Raw genomic sequence first — 22,105 nt, 5'->3', positions numbered from 1 at the left:
AATATCCACCAAACAGGGCATAAATATTAATCTTTCAAAAACTAGATGAATTTGTTTTATAAAAATCATATATCAACCTTTACGAATTTGCATAATAAATATCATTAAGTAACAAACACATCACACCACCATAATCCCAAAATGGATTTAACCAAAACACAGAATTTTTCCTTTATTCAAAATAGCTTATTTATTTTACTTTTTCTTTGTTTTGGTCTCTAACCATGACATAATGTAGAACATGTTACATGCCATTTATTCACATGAAGATCACTCGATGATGCTCAGCCTCGCAGGCCAATAACACCTGCACAAGACAAATACATATTGAATTTAGGTTAGATAGTTATAAGATATAATCCAATACATGGAAATTAGGAGACCTCACAGTGTCTTTCTGGAGATAGATGGATACAGTATCCACAGACAATCAATGATCAAGGCAACATGGTATGACTCTAGTAATTAGTGTCACATTTGAATGTCGTGTAATTAACAAATGAAATAAAATTGTGTCATATTGCCAGTACCAATTGATCATATTCCTCGAACAAATAAATATTGTGAACCCTTCTCTCTGAGAGAGAGAGAGAGAGCTATTTTCGCTTACCGCAGGCAACTCTGTCACCAGCATTACCAGTGCTTTTGCTCAGCTCATGTCCCCTTGGATAAAGCAAGCAATGGTTAATGCATGTTTAAATGGGGGCAATAGACGCCAAATTATGCAAAGTGAAGCAATAACCAACCATGAAGATTCCAACTAACTAAGCTCTAAATCTCAAGATTCTCAGGAATCCTAATGGTCCACCAACAAACATAATCAAGTAAAAAAAAATACTGTCCATAACTTTCAAAAATCTCAAAGATTCTCAGAAATCCTAATGGCTCGGATGCGTATAAAAATATTGTCCATAACTTTCAAAACAGCCCTAAGATCTTTGATCGCATCTATGTTGATGCAACTTTAGATCAAGTAAACAATTTTCATTAGTGCCATGCAAATGCATAAATAGATGAATGATTGGAGAGAATGTGGTCGATATCTCCTTAGTTTTTGTAAGCTTCGGAGAAAAAAACATAGAATGATAAAAAGTTGATTTCAATTGCTCTTCCATGCAGCAGCATCCCTTCATTTAAACGACTTTCAAAGTCGTCAAATAATAAATGGCACTAATCTCCATCACGTAATTGTAATAACCTCACAAAAAAACATTATACAACATTATCTAATAACCCTATCCTTGTTATTTTAAAGAAGTTAAGGAACAATAGTTTCAAAGAGACCACCAAAAATTAGAAGAATAAAATAAGATAACAGCAAACTGAACACAATTTAAACATAGTTTTCTGCTTATTATAGCCCCAAGTAAAGGAAACTGATACTTTAAACTGTATCAAACAGGCCCTTAACAATTTCTATATTTCCGCCATAGGCTTTCTTTCTCCCGATCAATCTCCATAACCAGTTACCTAGAAATGCCGATGTATTAAGCCGCACATTGGAGGTTGTTGATATTTCAACAAATGAAGATAAGATTGGAAAAATAAACAAATTATGTGCACAAATCATTTCTTTCTCAAAGTCGTCTTTTTCTAATAACCTGTTGTTAATTGTTATACTTCTATGAAAACCATATATCCTTCTTCAAACTGTCCACTAACATGACCATAATGACAAAAGTCACTTTGGCTAGAAGCGAGAACCTTGTACCACAAGGGTGAAGGGAAGTCAACTGCATAATCCACATTTTAACATAAAAACCCAGCGCTATTCAATCACTAGAATCTCATTCTTATCCAATTTCACATTCAAACCCATAACATAAAGACGGACACAAGAAACAGAAACAGTAGTAGTATCAGTTCAGCGGCCACCTTAGAACTCTGAAAATATGATCATTCCTTGTAGGGCTACTCCCCCGCAACCCTTAGTACCATATGATCATTTCTTCCTGGACAGGAGATATAATTTGTTCCGGTGGAATTGAGACAAATATATATCTCATACAGAAAAAGTGTTCTTGTTGTTATCAACGAGGCATGAAATGTAAGCCCTTATGTTGCCGATGGATTGGCTCACCGCATTCTCCATCTGTGTTTTTGAGTAATAGAAGTTGTTGCTTGGAGTTATGTTGGCATGAAATGTAAGCCCTTATGTTGCCGATGGATTGGCTCACCGCATTCTCCATCTGTGTTTTTGAGTAATAGAAGTTGTTGCTTGGAGTTATGTTGGCAGTCGTAAGAATGGCGAGAAGGTTGATTCTGTCCTTGAGCGCAGTCGCCAAGGTGAAGTACTGCATAGCGTTAAAATTTGAAAGTGAACATATGCCATGTTTACTCCACTCATGCCACCATAAACGACTGAGCGTCAAACCCGTTCGAGACTCAACATTTGAATCTGTGCAGACATGCAAACCACTGGAATTAGTTTAGAAAAACAAAAACAAAAACATTAATTTCAAGGAAAAACTTACCGCCAAGTTGAAGTTGGATGAACTATAATAGCAATTTGTCACACTGCTTCCATTGGGATATGGAGGCTAGAGGCTGTGGAGTGTGAAGTTTGCTAGGGGTGGAGTAAATGCACCCATCCCAAATTCATATACAAATTGTGTTTGTAAATGCACCCATCCCAAGCAGTCGTTTATGGTGGCAGGAGTGGAGTAAAATTTTAACGCTATGCAGTACTTCAAGTTGGAGATTGCACTCAAGGACAGAATCAACCTTCTCGCCAATCTCGCAGCTGCCAACATAAGTTGGAGCAACAACTTCTATTACTCAAAAACACAGATCGAGAATGCGGTGAGCCAATCCATCGGCAACATGAGGGCTTACATTTCATGCCGCGTTGACAACAACAAGAACACTTTTCTGTAGGAAATATATATATCTCCGGAACAAATTATATCTCTTGTCTAGGAATAAATTATGGTACTGCAGGGGAGTAGTCTGACAAGGAATGATCGTATATCCAGAGTTGTAAGGTGGCCGCTAAGCTGATACTAATATTGATGTTTTTGTTTCTTGTGTCCATCTCTCTGGGTGCAGCATATCTATATGGTTAATTTCTTTAATTTCCATATAGTACGTACTTAGCAGCAACAAAAAGAACATCAGGTTGGCATTTGCATACAACAAGAGAATGCTCCATCACTACACCCTTTACTTTCAAAGCCTTCCAGAAAGCTCCATCAAAAAATAAACTGAAGAGATGGCAGATGTCCTTGTCTTCTACCTCCTTAAAGTGCCTGAAGAACCTATTGCATTCCATCCTGCAGCACCCAAAATTGATAATGGATAAAATGCCAAATCAATTTTCCCCACTTCATTCTAAATTCTAGTTGCAATAATATAGAAAAGGAATTCTTAGCAAAATGTGTGATACACACAATAATCAAATTTATAAAACAACACCTAAAATAAAATGAAATAAAACAGATTCCTTTTTAACTCTACTGCTTCTATTTACGAATGAAGATCTAATAATAATCTGACCTTGAAAAAGCTCAACACGAGATTGTACATGCCAGATCAACAAACTGGATGAGCTTTTCATCTGGTTGTTTTCCATTTATAATTCTTATGTTTTTTTTATAGTTCTTATTTCGTAATGCCTAGGTTTTCCCTTTCATCTCTTCTTTTAGATTTCAAGCGACCAAGTTCTCTCTTTTTCTCCTACACAATAATACTTATTTCTAATCAATTCATATGATATACTGTTGTTAAGTAAAAGTTGGTAATCCTCCCTAATTGCAAAGGTTGTGCTGATTGCAGAATCGCATTGATAATATATTTCTATCCACTTCCTTGCAAAAGCAATTGATTGTTCAACAATCTTCGCTTCCCATGACACTACCACCACCTAAAGCTAACATGAGTTTTAGGACGACAATACTAGTTTCCTATGAAACTAATTGCCTAGAAATTCTTAATGAACAATGACCCCCCTCATATAGGGATTGTGCTACCTTCTTTAAAATTGTTATGCCATCAACACTTGCATCTCCTCCAAGAACACACCTGCCACTTTTTGAAAACCCATCATAACCCTCCCTTGGATTTAAAAAATAATGAACCTAGCGGCATCTCCATTTGGATTTGAATCTGTTTTCATGAAAGATCTCCAAACCATGGTGTTCATGATTGTTCAAGTAGACAGATTTAGGAAAAATGATAGGTTTAAAAAAGATACGAATTCATCTTCATGATGCTATGCTCAGCGAGGGAACTGCCTAAGCATACTTTTTAAGTTTTAAATGACAACTAATTTCTTGTAATTTTTTCTAATTATGTTCTTTTCAATGATTTTATTTTACAAATAAAGCTAAGTGGAGGTTCCTGTTATTTAGTCTTGGAGAATGTCAATGAGAGGAGGTTCTTGATATTTAGTCAACCCACAACTAGAACTAAGGTTGACAGCATCCTACGGCAAAAACAAAGGTAAACAACCAACAATGTTGCATTGATTTTTCAATGAATATAAAACTTGTAGAACACAAGGTGACTAGCTCAAACAAGAAACAGAAATCAACAGATATCATGCGTTGATTAAAAACCGACTTAGATATTCAATAGTGATACAACTAACATGCACACAAGAGCAAGACACCAACTCTTGAGTAAAAAATCCAAAACATGCGAGCTTCATTTATTATTGAAAAAGATATATTTCATGAAACACAGATTTTGTAGAGAAAACATAGGAAATAGGATTGAATCAGCTGTTTGAATGAGTATCATAGCAAAAATCCACAAATAATTATGGGATTTCTAAAAGCCCTAACATTTGATTGAAAAAGACGAGAGAGCATACCTCAGACTCAGAGCAACCCTCGCTTCGTTTGGATGGGAAGATTTGGGGGGATTTGGAAAGAAAACAAAGGAAAGGATAAGGAGTGTTGTGTTTGGATGGGATGATTTGAAGGGGAAAGATCCAAATCCCTCATTTGGAATCCCTCCAAAATTGAATTTTGGAGGGATGTGGAGGGAAAGGGAGCTAATGATGCTGAGGAAAAGTCGCCGGAAGTTGCAGAGATCGCCAGAAAAGTCGCCGGCAGTTGCAGAGATCGTCGGCGAGTTCTCCTTGGCCGTAAAACGACTTGAGAAGAGAGAGACCCAGATGGAGAACGAGACCCGCGATGGAGAAGGAGGCTCGGCCGATGAGGCCAAGAGCTCGCTGGAGTTGCTGAAGGCGCGGCGGCCTGAGAGGGCGCCAGAAAATACAGAGAAAGAGAGAGAGTGTGGCTCGCGGTGGTGATGGGGTTGAACAGAGGGGAGAGATGAGATGGGGGCTAGGGTTTCTGACGGGGCTAGGGTGAAGAGGGAGATAAGAGAGATCCGTGAGGGTATTCATTTTTGGGCGATTTAGGCTGAATCGGATCAGTCCAAATCGAACTGTTACTATATATATACATATATATATATATATATTATATCTCAACCTTAATCAAATAAAGTTATTAAATGCCCCATTTCTTCTTTTTTTTTTCTTTAAATTTCTTTTAAAAGAAGTCAAATTTCCTTTTACAAATATATCTCAATTTTCTTTCATTTTTTTCTTCTTAAATTTTCTTTTTTGATGTGTTATATCAATGTTAGAGTATTTTTTTTTTCTTTTTTTTTTAATAACTTTACCCCTCTAAATTAAAATAAAATAAAACAAAAAATCAACTAAAACCAACAAATTGAACCGAACCAAATCGGTTTTTCACGGTTTGGTTTGATTCCATGGACATTATGGTTCGGTTTAGTTTCAAAAATAGTGAAATCGTTATAAATGATTTGGTCCCAAAATACTCTCAACTCAGTTCAAATCGGACCGTATACACTCCTAATTCATTTTGCACATCACGCGTAAATAAAATGAAATTAGGTTTATTTCTTGAAAATAAAACATATTCAGGCCCAAAATGGTAGCCGCTGGTCGCTCTAAATCAGATTTCATCTCTCTACACACACAGTAGTCAAAGGGATCCAATCGTTATGAAAGGATGGGGCGATTAGGGATGCTAAAATGATTTTATCCTTTTAACCCTACCAAAAAACGGGTAAGATAGTAGTTCATTATTGTCAATTTCTTTCTTTTCTCTCCTTTGTGTTATGTAAACAGCAATATTGTCAATTCATTTCTTATTTTTTTTCCTATCTATCTAAATATGAATATAAATTATAACTATTATTTCCTTTCTTTTCTTTTCTTTTCTCTTATAATCCTTTCCTTTTTTTTAATATAAACAAAAATACAATAGTCAATCTAGTCTGAGTCATCCCATTTCAGATTAACGTTTTATTATTTTTTTTTTTCCAAAAGTTAAAGTATACTCACCTTAAGTCACATAAAACGGAACGGAAGCAAATTTGAGAGCGAGAGCGTGAGAGTGATAAAATTAAGTTATAAACAGTAAGAATTTGAGCGAGAATGCACGTGGAGCGCAAGAGCGAAAGTGCGCTCGGAGCGTAAGAGCAACATCTTTTAAGAAGAGTTGTGTAACTCACCCAATTATTCACACATTTCTAATAAAACTTCAACCTTTTACTTTTTCATTCGGTTATTCACAGGCCTTTATTTAATATTTACTGTAGATTCAAATTGAATTCAGAAGTCGATTATATTTTATGAACCGATTAGATGTTATGTACTCCGTGACTCATAAACCAGTTATATGTTATGTACTCCGTGACTTATAAATAGTCAATTATATCATGTAAACCGATTATATATTCACAGTGAACCAGTTATATATTATGTACTCCACGTATACATGACTCATAAATAGTCGGGTTAAATCATGACAAAATAAAGATTTGAATTCTTTTTCTACCTTAATTTCCAGCCGCGTAAATGTTTATTTATATTCAGATCCGACTCAATTCGAGACCTTTCTTTTAAAAATATGTATAGTTGGATTATTACATTCTCTGTATTTAACTTGACACGACATGTCTATTTGATTAAAATAAATAATTAAAATAATTATAAAAAAAAAAAAATCAAATTTAATAGGAAAGAAGGGCTCCCTATTTCGGACCCAATTCGTATATATATATATATATATGTCAGTAAGGAGATCGATGGCAGGCCTAACATTAACATATGATCAAGAAACACTTTCCTATTTTTGTTTTAAACACAACAAATTAGGGCTTGGTCATGAAAAAAAATAAAAATATTAACTTTTGAACTCTAATTCACTATTATACGTACTTTAGGTTTTTAAAGCATGCAAAACTAACTTTTTCAAAGACAATTATTAGCTTTTGATCAACTCTAATTCACTTTAAAAATAATTAACTTTTGAACTATAATTCACTTAAAAATTAGGGTTTGATCATAAAATACTATTTCTTCAAGACCTAAAAGAATTTATTTTCTAGGTTTTATGGGAGCTTGGCCTAAACATATTCCAGAAACCAACTTGTCCTTAAAAATTAGGGCTTGATCGTGAAAAAAATAAAAATAATAATAATGATAATGATTTTTCAAACCTTAAAATAACTTTTTCATAACTCCTCTTAAAACAGGAACTTTTTGCACTTTAAAATACTTTTCCATGGCTATGTTTGTTTCGACGTACAAATATTTTTTATATAAAATTTTTTAGATAAATTAATTTTTTTTAATTATTTTCCTTTGTTTATCAGAGGTCTTGAAAAAAAATTCCAGAGCAAAAGCATAAGTTATTTTTGATAAAATGTTTTACTTAATTAAATTATGGACAACCAAACACAAATTTATATCTTAAAAACTATTTAACAACCAAGCAAACGGACCTAAATCCAAAAAATACTTTTCAAGTCCAAGTGAAGTAAACTTTTCAATTCAAGTTTTCATTAAAAAAATTAATTTATAAATTATTTTAAATTCTAGATCTTAATTTACATAAAGAAAAATAAAAATAAAGTAGGTCTAGGTCATAAAAATTCAAATTCAAAAGCTTTTCAACAAATATTAAATTTTCTAATGCTGAATTGTGTGCTTCACTGGGATGCAACAAAAATGTTTAAAAGGGATGAGTGATGAACCATTGAGGTGAGATTTTTTCTTTTGAAAGTGTAGCTAATTCCTTAATATTTTTGATTTTTTTTTTTTTTTTCACAAAACAAGTCACATTAAAAGCACATGATCTTTATTAAATAGCTCATGGTTTCTTTTGGTGAAGACCACCCCTAAGGATATATTTTTTATTTTTTTAAAATACGTTTCTTTCCATCTTATTCTTATATAACAATTGTATTTTTAATATGAGTAGGATATTTTTAATTTTCAAATTTTTTTTTAGTACTTTTTACATTAGTTAATAGCTTTTAAGTTAAATTTTGGTTAATATTAATTTTATACTACGTTTTCTTTTGCTGAATCCTTAAAGGACACAAACGTTTCATTGGCATGTTATTTCTAAAATTATATGGATAAAAACGTTTCATTTTATTTATAATTGACACAAACCACTATTTTTAATATGGGTTAATACCTTTTAAATTAAAATGTTTCATTGGCATCTTATTCTTATATAATAATTACATTGTTAAACATTTCCTTTTATGATGATGGACAGTATTTAATACGAGTCAATGCCTTTTAAATTAAATTATGGTTATTATAATTGTATAATACGTTTCCTTTTGGAGTAGACAACCAAAACACGCAAAATATTAATAAGATAAAATTAAAGTTTCGTGAGGAAAACATTGAGATATATATATATAGAAGGTAAGGAGAGTGACGAAAAAAAATAGGAGGTTGAGAATTATCAATTGATCATATTCCTTACAGGAGGGGCGAAGAAAGGGTGGGTAATCATTCAACACAAAGATGGACCATGTGTTGGTGTGTTTTTTTTTATTTTTAGTGTCAATTTGTATTGTTGATTTAAATTTATTTTTCTCAAAACGTTCATCCTTGATATGAAAGTTTCAAAATTGTTAAATGTTAGTCCAATACATATTGAGTTTAGATTGTGTTAATTTCATAATTTTCATTAGATTGCAATACATTACAAGGTAAGTACTTAGTTGTGCCTGTTTTTGTATATTTGAGTGTTGATGATTTATTTATTTATTTATTTATTTTGTGATACTAGGATTGAAACTATGTTGCAAGGACCCAATTGATGACGAAAAAGGTTAATCATTCAACACAAAGAGAGCATCTGTTTGTTTGTGTCTTTTTTTTTTTTTTTTTTTTTTTTTAATTTGTATTGTTGATTTAAATTTACTTTCTCAAAACGTTCCATATTTGTAATGAAAATTTCAAAATTGTTAAATGTTACTTCAATGCAAATTGAGTTTAAATTGTGTTAATTTTGGGATTTTCATTAGATTGCAATACAATATAAGGTAAGTACTTAATTGTGCCTCAATGTTTGAAAAAAATACGTAGTTGTGCCTCTTTATCTAATCTTTGAGTTTTGATGATTTTATTTTTTTTTTATTTTTTTGCAATACAAGGATTGAGAACTAAACTTACCAAATTGGATGTCGATTGAATTATGTTGCAACGTAGGGACCCTTGATTGATGGCAAAAAAAAGGATAATAATTCAACACAAAGAGGTGCGTCACATGTTATTTTGTTTTTTTTTTTTTTTCTCATGTAAACAGAAAATGGGTTTGTATATCGGAGATTAAAAATTAAAAGAAAATGAAATTGTTTTTAAAAAATTTTAACCAAAACATTGGTCTCTGAACAGTATATGTTTTTAAAAAATTTATTTGTGTTAATAAAAGTATATTTTTTTCCAAAAATTTTCATCATGCAATTTTAAATTTTAATCATGAATATATTTAAAAATATATTCAAATCAATAAGTGTGTCAAATATATTTAGCACACCAAGAAATACCCTTATAATACCAATGGAAAAAATTATATTTAAAAACACAAATATTAATATGTTGTATGCTTTCAGTTCGTTGCAATAATTTTACCATTGCATACTGTTATTTTTGTAGAAACCAGTACCTCATCTTATTTGCACAACATTGTTAAAGGTTCATTTAATCGTCATTCCTAACATTAACTATTTTGATTCCTCTTTTATTAATTAAAAAAGTGGACCTCATTTTTCTTTTTATATTTTGTTATGATGGATGTAAGAAAGGCATATCAAAATATTTACATTTTTTTAATTAAGTGACAAATTTTGCTTTATTTACTCACGTGCATCGCACGTACACATTGATTAGTGTATAGATATATGTATAGATAATTTATTTAGAAGGTCTTGATACGATAGAGAAACTGATATCAGGATATGAATTCATATATTAAACTAAATAATTTTTTTAAATATAATTTGAATTTAGATGGGCAATCAACAATTAATTACTTAGATGGGAAGTATTAATTAGATAGTGTGTCATAAAAATTGAAATATTGCACACATTAAGAAGGTCACTCTGTTGTGGTCTCTTCAAATTTCACATTCTGAAAAAATATATATATACAAAATATCATATACATTCTTCAAATTTCATATATTTTATTATTAAAAAAGTGAAAAATGTATAGAATCAGTAAAAAAAAAAATCTTGCACTTCTATACGTAGTATATATTTAGAGATAATATAATTTCAAATTGAAATATTGCACACATTAGAAAGGTCACTTTGGTGTGGTCTCTTCAAATTTCACATTATGACAAAAAGAAAAAATATATAAAATATCAGATACATTCTTCAAATTTCATATATTTTATTATAAAAAAAGTGAAAAATATATAGAAACAGTTAAAAAAAAAAAAAAAAAAAGTCTTGCACTTTTGTACGTAGTATACATTTAGAGATAATATAATTTTAAGATTAAATAATTTAAAATTTTGTGTGTAAATATATCATGACACATCAGATTTACACAAAAAAAAAAAAAAAAATATCCACAGGAGATGCTCTTATGCGTAGTATATATTTATAGATAATTTAATTTAGAAGGTAATAACTCTTAATTAACGTCTTTCATGAAAAAGAAACGTTTAGGAATAGGTAATAATATTAAAAACCATAATTTGTGAATGATTGTGCGCTTTCAATGCGACTTTTTTTGTGAAAAAAAAAATTCAAAAATGTTAAGAAATTAGCTACACTCAGATACATTCTTCAAATTTCATATATTTTATTATAAAAAAAGTGAAAAATGTATAGAAACAATAAAAATAAAAATAAAATAAAAGTCTTGCACTTTTATACATAGTATATATTTAGAGATTATATAATTTCAAATTGAAATATTGCACACATTAGGAATGTCACTTTGGTGATAATTTAATTTAGAAGGTAATAACTCTTAATTAACGTCTTTCATGAAAAAGAAACGTTTAGGAATAGGTAATAATATTAATAACCATAATTTGTGAATCATTGTGCGCTTTTAATGCGACTTTTTTTGTGAAAAAAAAAAAATTAAAAAATGTTAAGAAATTAGCTACACTCATATACATTCTTCAAATTTCATATATTTTATTATAAAAAGAGTGAAAAATGTATAGAAACAATAATAAAAAAAAAAGGTCTTGCACTTTTATACCTAGTATATATTTAGAGATTATATAATTTCAAATTAAAATATTGCACATATTAGGAATGTCACTTTGGTGAGGTCTGTTCAAATCTCTTGCACTTTTATACATAGTATATATTTATAGATAATTTAATTTAGAAGGTAATAACTCTTAATTAACGTCGTTCATGAAAAAGAAACATTTAGAAATAGGTAATAATATTAATAACCATAATTTGTGAATGATTGTGCACTTTTAAAGTAACTTTTTTTGTGAAAAAAAAAATTCAAAAATGTTAAGAAATTAGCTCCACTTTTAGAATGGTATAGATATAGATATAGATATATATTTACTTATATATATTCTATAGGAGGATGGAAAACTGATCAAAAATGGCTTTCTAGGTTCCTCGGATGCAATGTTGTAATTAGCTCCCATAAGGACATGTTGATGTGAGGTAAAGAATTTTGGAGTGTTGTATTGTGAGGGTGGGTTCTATAAATTTTGTGTTAAATATAGATGGATTAGAGAAGATTCTATAAGTATGGACTTTGTAAATATCTATGATTTTTTTAAAGTATTATCGTAATCATTGATTAAAAAGCATTTTAACAGTTGATTAGATTAAAGTATGCATATATAAAGGGAGGAGTCTTATACCATAGTAGCTCAGTAATCTCCACGCTAATTAAAGCTCCTCCATTGACTTTGTTTTTGAGTTATACGAAAAAAATATTAACCCGTACTCAAGATTATATTGGTCTATTTGCTGTTAAAGCTTTTCTAATGGCAGCCAGAGCAACTGATGAGCCAGAGCTTCACAGGGACACAATTGATAGGAGACATCCAACGAAAACCTCCTCAATGGCTATGATCGTGACCTTTAAGCCACTTTCAAGACATCTTTCTTCCTATCTAAGCTCCAATCGGCTGTTTGAAGCACTATTTCATAAAGAACGTAGGATCTCCCACAATCAACCACTATTTCATAAAGAACGTAGGATCTCCCACAATCAACCATAAGTTGGCTTCTTAATGAACAGAACCGTCACATGTAGTTCAGCTCGGTCACATGTAGTTCAGCTCGGTCACATGTAGTTCAGCTCGGTGTTTTGCTTTATCTTTGAAAAAATAAAATAAAAAATATTTACCATGGCAAAAAATATATATTTGTATTTTGGTACAGAAAATTTCCAAATTTCTCAAAAAAGAATTTCTTTACCAAATATGGTTTTGAATTCCACCCAAAACACTCCTGCAACAGAACAGCCAAAAACATATAATGCACACTTAGCAAATCAGTTAAATCGACCTCACAATAATTTCCTGCTAAATGAGAAATCATATCATATCATGGTTTAAGGAGGTGAAAATGAGTTTGTCCTGTAGGAAGATTGAGAAAAACTTGGTCTGGGCCAAGTTTTGTGTAGGGGAGGACGTAACCAAAGTTAGGCCCAACCCATCCAAACACGTGTATGAACCGCCTAGTCCAGGCCTGGGCTTCGGCCTCCTCGAGCGTGCTGGGCTGGATCCTTTTATGAAGTGTCCCACCAATCTGGTTCAAACTGAATCAGTGTACCTCGACATTCTACAGGTTCTTTATTAATTATTTTATTTTATTATCCTGATTTGACATATTGATCCTATACGTTTTGCATCGTTATAACTAGTAACACATAAGCCTATTATTTTACTTACACATATAATTTATATTTGATCCATTTAAAATTTTGGAATCAAAATTACTGTCAAAACAATCCATAATGGGCTGAGAGTCTCTTTGAGGTACATTGCTAGAAAATGAAGCTAACATAGAGCCTAGATCAATAAAAGCAGAGTAATAAATGTACAAAATTTCATTTACACTGGAGATCAAAATAGTTAATCTAACGTAGGAGAGAACTTTTCATCCAAAGAGCAGAGGACATGACAGGCTCATCATTACAAATTGAGGGAAGAGGGAAGAGAAAAGGAAGGAACATTTTTTTTTTTTGAATGGTAAAGCAAACCCACACACTACTTTGCCCAGTGCCCGAGCTCGAACCCCTCCCCTCCCATCCTCTTTGAGGATGGGGAAGTTATTCCATTGGGAAGAAATTACCAATGACATGTAAACCACGATCAACTACTTCAACAACACAGCCACTTAAAATGACTAGCTGCAGAAAATTAAAAATGAATGTTGCGTTTGGGAGCACCGAATCAACACCAATTCAATGTTCGTAAACATAGCTTCAAAGAAAATAGCAAGCAGTAGACGCTCCTCAGCAATGTCTGCTAATAACCCATGATACTTAATTGGCTTTTTGGAAAAGAAAATGTAACCAAGCCTGCCAGAGCATACAGGCACATATGGAGCAACTTATGCATGTTAGCAAATGTTAAATGATATGTATATAAAAAGCCGACATGATTTTGAAAGAACAATTTTTGGAACGTAAGCATTTAAAAAATGGAATTCAAAAAGAAAAAATAGCTATAGGACCTTTGCATAGATCAAAAATAAAATGGAGGTGCACAAAAGGTCTGGTATAATGTGGTAGTAGACTAGGGTTGGTGATAAATAATGGTTTTGCAAGCTTCTCTCTTCAAAATTTAAAATTAATCCCCTCCTATTTCGAATGAAATTTTACATGTAGGTGTTTGAAGGAAACTTCATGGGACCATAACTTCCATGTCCACTGAAACTATCTACAATGTGATTCAAGTTTGAGTGGAGTTCAAGTGATGTGATTAACAAAAGTACCAAAGATAACAGATATTTGCCAATTTTCAGGAAATAGATTCTTCAAGATTAGCACTGCATATGTATATGAGATCATTTGAGAAACTTCCATGAATCAAACAGAATTTTCCAATAAGCAGACATAAATCAGCTAAAATAAAACAAATAATAGAATGAAGCATGAGCTAAGATGAAGCTTCTTTAAAAAAATTAAGGATTTAATATAATGTTACAGAAAGAAACAATTTGATCATGTTAATAGTAGGTAAAGAACCACAAAAAAAGAAGTGGTTCTTATTTGAAATAATGTTAGCAGAAAAAAAAAAAAAAAAAAAAGAAGGGCTTACCGATTGAATCATGTGAATTATTTGAATCACCAATAATCTCCGAATGAGCACAAACCATTAGCAAATCGGTGAAATCGATTGATGTCCCTCACAATAATCTCCCTCTCAAAAATCTCTGAAGCAAACTTCATAACTCTGTGACAATCACCACAAGTCCTCAGGTTCTTCTTTATCCTAATCGGAGCCCCAACTGGGAGGGTCAGCAGCCCAAATGCAAGAGCCAGTTTTTTGCTGTGATACCATAAGCTCCGTTCCTTGTACTCTTCCACATTGTTAATTGCAAATTAAGTTTCAGCCACATATCCCTTCTTCTTTACCAACTCCTCCAACTTTCCCAACATCTCATATACCTCATTGGACCTAGAATGTGAAATGTCGTGTGCTGTAAAAACGAAGGTCTCGTTCTTAACATCAATCCAGCTGCATCCGAACTCCTTCCTTACCCCACTGATCCTCATCATTCTCCAAATTTCATTAGCTTCCTCTAATCTTCCACTAGATGCATACATGTTACATAGCAGCACATAATTTCCAGAATTATGAGGTTCAATTTCAAAGAGCCTATCTGCAGCTTCTCTACCTATTTCAAGATTTCCATAATTCCTGCAAGCCCCAAGCAAAGCTCCCCATACAGACGCGTCAGGTCTAATTGGCATTGATTCTATAAACCTCTTAGCTTCATCCAATCGACCAGCACGACCAAGCAAGTCCACCATGCAAGCGTAGTGTTCAGGCCCGGGGTACATATTAAAGTTACTAGTCATGGAATTGAAATAAGTAAATGCATCTTTAACACGTCCAGTGTGGCTGCAAGCCGACAGAACGCAGACCAAAGTTATATAATCAGGGTTAATCCCCTTTTCTAGCATATCCTCAAATAATTCTATCACTCGGTTTGCACAGCCATGCTGTTGGTAGGCTGAAATCATGGCTGTCCAAGATACCACATTCCGATCCTCACTCTCTTCAAATATCCGGTGAGCATCAACCAAACTCCCACATTTCGCATACATTGTAATCAATGAGCTTGAAACACAAATATTTGTCCCAAGCCCAGTTTTTATTATCTGATCATGAATCAAAGTGCCCTGATCTAGTGCCGCGAGATTAGCGGCAGCATGAAGGACAGTAGAGAATGAGGCTTCATCAGGTGAAATGCCTTCCCTTCTCATGACCCAAAAGCAATTGCAAGCTTCTTCAAAGTCATTATTTTGGACACACCCCATTACCATAATATTCCATGTAACAACATCTTTATCTCCTACGGTCCGAAACAACTTAACAGCACCTTCAAAGAACCCACATTTACAATACATGTCCATAAGCGAATTCTTCACATAATCTAAGGTAATCAAACCGTGCTTAACAGCAACTCCGTGAACTTGTCTCCCAAAACCCAAACCACCCATGTTAGCACAAGCAGTCAACACACTTGAAAAACTCACTTGGTCAGGGGATGCATATGTCTCTCCCAGAACCTCTTTAAACAATCCAACCGCCCGATCATACAACTTGTTTAGCAAGGACCCAACCATCAAAGAATTCCAAGAAACGAGATTTCTTTCAGGCATTTCATCAAACACTCTCTGGGCAGACCTCATATCAGAACACTTAGCATACATATCAACCAATGCACTGCCAACAAATAAATCAAGCTCAAACCCATGTTTACAAGCTAAAGAATGCATCTGTTTTCCATGAACAACAATCATGGAGTCTGCACAAGAGGGTAGGACAGCAGAGAAGGTGAATTGGTTTGGATAAACACCAGTGCTTCTCATCTGGTTAAAGAAATTCAAGGCTTGATTGGGCTTCCTGTAATGGGATAACTGGGTGATAAGAGAGGTCCAAGTAACAACATTCTTGGAATCATCATGGGTGGTTGAGAACAATGTGAGGCTCTGATTGAATTGCCCACACTTGGCATACAAGTTGATGAGGCTGTTGAAGAGGAAAGGGAGGGACATGTAGTTGTTGGTGATGATTTGGGTGTGAATTTGGGAGGCATGTTTGATGTTCTTGATTTGGATGGCATTGTTTAGGAGAGTGTTGAGATGGGTTGGAGATAGATATGGTGATGATGATGATGATGATGATGAAGTTTGGTGGTACAAGCTATGAAATGGTTTGAGTGAAGCTATATTTGAGCATATGTGAGGTCTGTTAAATTTTTGAGGCAATGTAGCTTTCATAATAATCACTTAATTTAAGTGAAAATTTCAGAAGAACATGTGATGGTGAATTTACAAGTTTTGTTACTTCTAGATTTAGTAGCCAATTCCACTTGTGCTCTTGAATGGCAAAAACAGGGTAATCTTACATTCTATGACCAAAATATGCTAAAAACAAGTTTGTGTCTGTTTGTTTTGTGTGTCCTATGAAACTACTAGTATAATTTTATTAGAATAATAATATTATATCTAGTATTTAAAATATAATATATATTAATGAAGTGTGTGACAAAGAAATATTGGGTTTCTGGTCTTCGCTTCAGATCTTGCAAAGAAACAGAAATGTTTGCAAGTTATGAGGCCCATAGAGTAATTTCAGACCTAAATTTTAAAGACCACCTGTTTGGGACCAAATCTATACTGTACAAATCAAAGCCCAGTTCAAGGTCAAACACTAGACTGTCGAACATAAACCTAAACCAACAATTGTCTTGACCAATTACTTTTTGTCACAGTTGTAGGTGGTTTGTTTTTTAATGGCTTTTAAAGCAACATGAATGCACAAAATGGATGTCACAACAAATACAATCCACAATGAATAGAAAACATATGCCCAATTCTACAATATGGATAATTGGCAATATATATAATATATTCCATCCTACAGACAAAATGTCTCTTATGAGTACATTAACTTTTCAATGTGAGTGACAGTTTTTAAAAGCGATACTATTTTTAAAATAGAAAAAATATAGTTTAATAAATTTATTATCATTTTCGTTTTTTTTTCTATATATATGTATATTTTAAGAAGATGACAAAATCAACCTACCTAAATATATATATATTTTAAGAAGATGACAAAATCAACCGACCTAATCTGTATCCTTTTTATACCATGAGAAATATACCGTTGACCCAGGTGTCGTTAATCTATGATTTGCCTTGTAGTGTCGGCCGCGGCCCGCGACCAGTGAAATGGAGGAGACGTGATTATGATAAACACGGACAAATTATATACGTAGTGTATATATATATATATATATTATATTTGCGTGTAGTGTTTTGTTTCTAGGGTCATCACTTGGTATTCCCAACTAAACACAGTTCCTAGTTTCTCAATCCATCTTCTGTGCATTATATATGATAGAAAAAAATATAATCCTACTCTACTCTCGATAAGATTGATTAGATTTTAAAAATAATGAAATTTGACGTAATTCAATAGATAAGAATAATCCTATTATAACTAAAGGAGGTCAAAAGGATTAAATCATATCCTCGACAAATCTGGTAACAAATCTCCTATGACTTCGCACAAGCGGAAGATAAGATCAACCATCGATATCGGCAACATAAAAACTGTTATTAATCCCTACCTTCTTTTTAAACCTCCGTGACTAATTTGATCGTCGAAGAGCTCTTGGCAGGCACCACACCGGTGCCGTCAAGGTTCATCGATCTTCTCCTCTCTTCCTTGCAGGAAAACGGTATCGTATCGGGCTGCACAAATTTCAGCCTCAACATCTGGCGCCGTCTGTGGGAACGACGATTCCCTTGAATCAATTAATTACTCGTTGGGTATATACGTTTGCAGTCCGGTATGGTTACCGAAGGAACACCGTCGCAGGGATCTGGTTAAAGGGTAGAGTCGGGTGAAAACCTGGAGGTCCCAAAAGACCAGGCACGGCTTGCAGCGTTAGAACTGCAGGTTCAAACTCTAAGTCAGGGTATGAACCAGTTGATCCAGCAAAATGCAATGCTCTTATAACACCTTGTTCCACCAGTTCAACAAAACTTTCTAGGACAAGATCTCTCAAGTCCAAACGGAGGTAATGGAAATCTTGAAGAGAAGGATAATCATCCCCCTCAAAATGAGACTGAAGTGGAACAAAGCCAGGTGGGAACCCGACATAGAAAGATGGTTCACCCATCTCTCCCACGGAGTTCCCGACCTCCTGAGAGTATAGCCTTCTGTCTTAAGGAAAAGACAAAGAAAGTTACCCATATCGACTTGCAGATCAAGGATCTCAAGGGGAAAATGGAAGATGTAATGCAGGCTATGAAAGGGAAAGGTCCTGCCGCCGTAGATGACCTGGTACAAAGGACCAACCTGCCTTTCAGCCCCGCCGTCATGAAATGTCCACTACCTAGCAAGTTCAAGATGCCCTCGTTCGAAAGCTTCGATGGGACCAAAGATCCCTTCGATCACCTGAAAACTTTTCAAGCTCTTATGCATTTACACACTGTGCCAGATGAAATCATGTGCCGAGCTTTTCCCACTACACTTAAGAGATCAGTGAGAGTTTGGTTCAACAAGTTGAAGCCAGGAACCATCAACACCTTTGAAGAATTGAGTAAGTAGTTTGTGAGCCACTTCATTGCAGGTCAGAAGCATAAGAGGCCGACTACCTACCTGTTTACCGTGGAGCAACAAAAGGAAGAGTCGATTCGGGAATACATCACCCAATTCAACGCAGAGATGTTGCAGGTAGAAGAGGTGGATGACAAGGTAGCTTTGACCGCTTTCATAGGAGGACTCCAAACCTCCAGATTCTTGTTCTCCTTATCAAAAGAACCTCCCACCAGTATGATAGAGTTGCTGGTCAGAGTGCAAAAACACATCAACGCTGAAGACACCATGAGTACACGGAAGGAAGGAGAGGACAAGAAGAGGCCAGCTCCTCTCGCCAGGGATGAAAATAATACCAAATATAAGAAATCGTTCTTCAGCCAGAGCGACAGCACCTATCATGAGAAGGACTCAGATGAGTATACCAACTAGAAATTGTCTCACCGCTGGAATTAGCCTTATCAAGTCATTCACAATAAAGACTGGGGGCATCTTAGTTAATCATTTTAAATGGAGGGTAGCTCCATCACGTGTTATTTTGTTTTTAATAAGCCTTGAGGCAATGATGGTCTTTAATAAAATTCCTTTTAGTTTATACGTGCAGTATCCCCGTACTATAAGGGATACTAAATGAGTGTCCTGTAGTACAAGGACCCGGGCTGAGTGAATCCCGTAATCCGTATTCCCGTACTATAAGGGATAGTAAATGAGTGTCCGACTCGTGCTGAGTGAATCCCGTAATCCGTATTCCCGTACTATAAAGGAATAGTAAATGAGTGTCCTGTATTACAAGGACCCGGGCTGAATGAATCCCGTAATCTATATCCCCGTAATATAAGGTATAATAAATGAATGTCCTGTATTATAAGGACCAAGGTTGGATGAATCCCGTGATTAATATCCCCTTACAATAAGGGATAGTAAATAAAAATCATTTATTAAAGAAGTAAGGTGAGTAAAATTCGTAAAGTTCAATTCCCTTACTAAAGAGACGAGCTGAGTAAAACTCGTAAAGTTCAATTCTCTTATTAAAGGAGTGAAACTCATACAATTTATTCCTTTATCAAAGGAAAAGTATTGTTCCCTCGGGTGCAAAAAAATAATAATAATAAAAATAAATTTCCTGAGTTACTATTCATGTGAATAGTGCCCGCGGGAATAGTACCAGTGGGTACTGTTCACAGGGGTATTTTTAAAATTAAAAAAAAATTGCCTTAGTTACTATTCACATGAATAGTACCCCGCGGGTACTGTTCACAGGAGTTGAAAAAAATTCCTGAGTTACTATTCACGTAAATAGTACCCGCGGGTATTGTTCACAAGGGTTGAAAAAAAATATATATATTATTATTATTATTATTTATTACATTCTCAAAGCTAGACGTGCAAGCTAGGGAATGGGGGCAACTGATAGGGAAAAATATAAATCTATCCTACCCTATTGATTAGATAGATTTCATTATCAAAGATAATGAAATCTGACGTGGTTCAATAGGTAAGAATAATTATATTATAATTGGAGGAGGTCAAAAGAATTAAATCATATCCCCGACAAATCTGGCAACAAATCTCCTATGATTTCACACAAGCGGAAGATAATATCAACCATCGACATCGGCGAAACGATTTTGATTCCAATTGATAACCATAAATAGGGCACCAAACTATTAAAGAAGGTACGACGTAAAAACTATAATTAATCCATACCTTCTTTTTAGACCTCCGTGACTAATTTGATCGTCGAAGAGCTCTTGACAAGCACCACACCGGTGCCGTCAAGGTTCATCGATGTTCTCCTCTCTTCCTTACAGAAAAACGGTATCGTATCAGACTGCACGAATTTCAGCCTCAACAATATAAATACACATGCATAGCGAGCACATACACACACGCGGGGTTAGAAACAAAACTGGGTGAGGATCCGAGTTCCACCGACTCCATTTAGACCTTACCAGTCTATCGAAAATTAATTCTCTAATTTAAAAAAAGAAAAAGAACCAAAAGAGATACAGTATTAGTTTTACTTTTAAATGTGAATTTTTTTAAAAAAATTTTAAATGAAGTAGCAGTACATCATTTAAATGTGATTTTTCTTGTTTTTTGGAATGAAGCAGTAGTACATTCTGTACTGCTGCTTCATTTAAAAAATATATATCAATCATTATAAGTTATGGTGATGCATAGTATATAATTATTTAATAAGCTAGCACACTGAATCACGTAATTATTATATTATTTTAAATATCTAAGTGTTTGAGCTATATATTTAATTAATTTTAAATGTATAATTCAATGATGGAAATGATTCTATTATTTGAAATCACTGGAAGTTAGTGGAGATGAGATATATGTGATGCAGAGTTGATCTTCTACATAGAATACTCTATTTAAAAAGAAAGAAAAAGAATAAACTATTAGATTAAGGTTTAGATTTTCCATTAATTAAACGTTGTATTTTAACCGTTTGGGATACTATAATTCAATTGAATAATTCAATGATAGAGATTAAGAATATTAATGACAAATTGATAATAAATAAAATGAGATTTAGTAAATTGTCTCCCAATAAAATAAAATTTAGTGAATTTATCATACAGGATTTATTTTAATAAAATAAAATTTAGTGAACTCGATTATGTAATTTAGTAAAATGTATAATGTTATTTCGATAAATTGAGATTTAGTAACACGTGATATTATGTATATTTTTTTTGTTAAAGTAAAATAAAAATTAAAAATAAATAAATTAGCTTTCCCAAATATATACCATGTAGTTGTGATGAAATATGGCTAGTCCAATTAAATATTTTACTTTTTGAAAAAAAAAATAAATTAAATATTTTACGCTATTAAGTACGAAGTATCACTGAAAATATCCCATTAATAATAACGACAAATAACATGTTGGCCTATGATAGGGTGGGGGCATTGACAGTGGCTTGGATTGGGAGACGCATCCGGCGGCTCCGACATGGGGAAAATAGCGTGTACTCCATGTATTTCATATATATTTGAA

At 33.4% G+C, this 22,105-nt stretch overlaps 1 pseudogene; it reads right to left on the bottom strand.

Moving 5' to 3' along the window:
- Positions 1-13,256: 13,256 nt before the first annotated feature.
- Positions 13,257-16,971, bottom strand: LOC132294473 (pentatricopeptide repeat-containing protein At4g14850-like; annotated as a pseudogene).
- Positions 16,972-22,105: the final 5,134 nt, after the last annotated feature.

The sequence above is a fragment of the Cornus florida genome, unplaced genomic scaffold (genome assembly GCF_030987335.1).
Source record: "Cornus florida cultivar Cherokee Brave unplaced genomic scaffold, ASM3098733v1 CherokeeBrave_3.0.0_Hap2_Chr02, whole genome shotgun sequence".
Classification (NCBI taxonomy): Eukaryota; Viridiplantae; Streptophyta; class Magnoliopsida; order Cornales; family Cornaceae; genus Cornus; species Cornus florida.
Note: the sequence above shows the minus strand (reverse complement) of the source record. Positions and strands in the feature narration are given on the sequence as shown.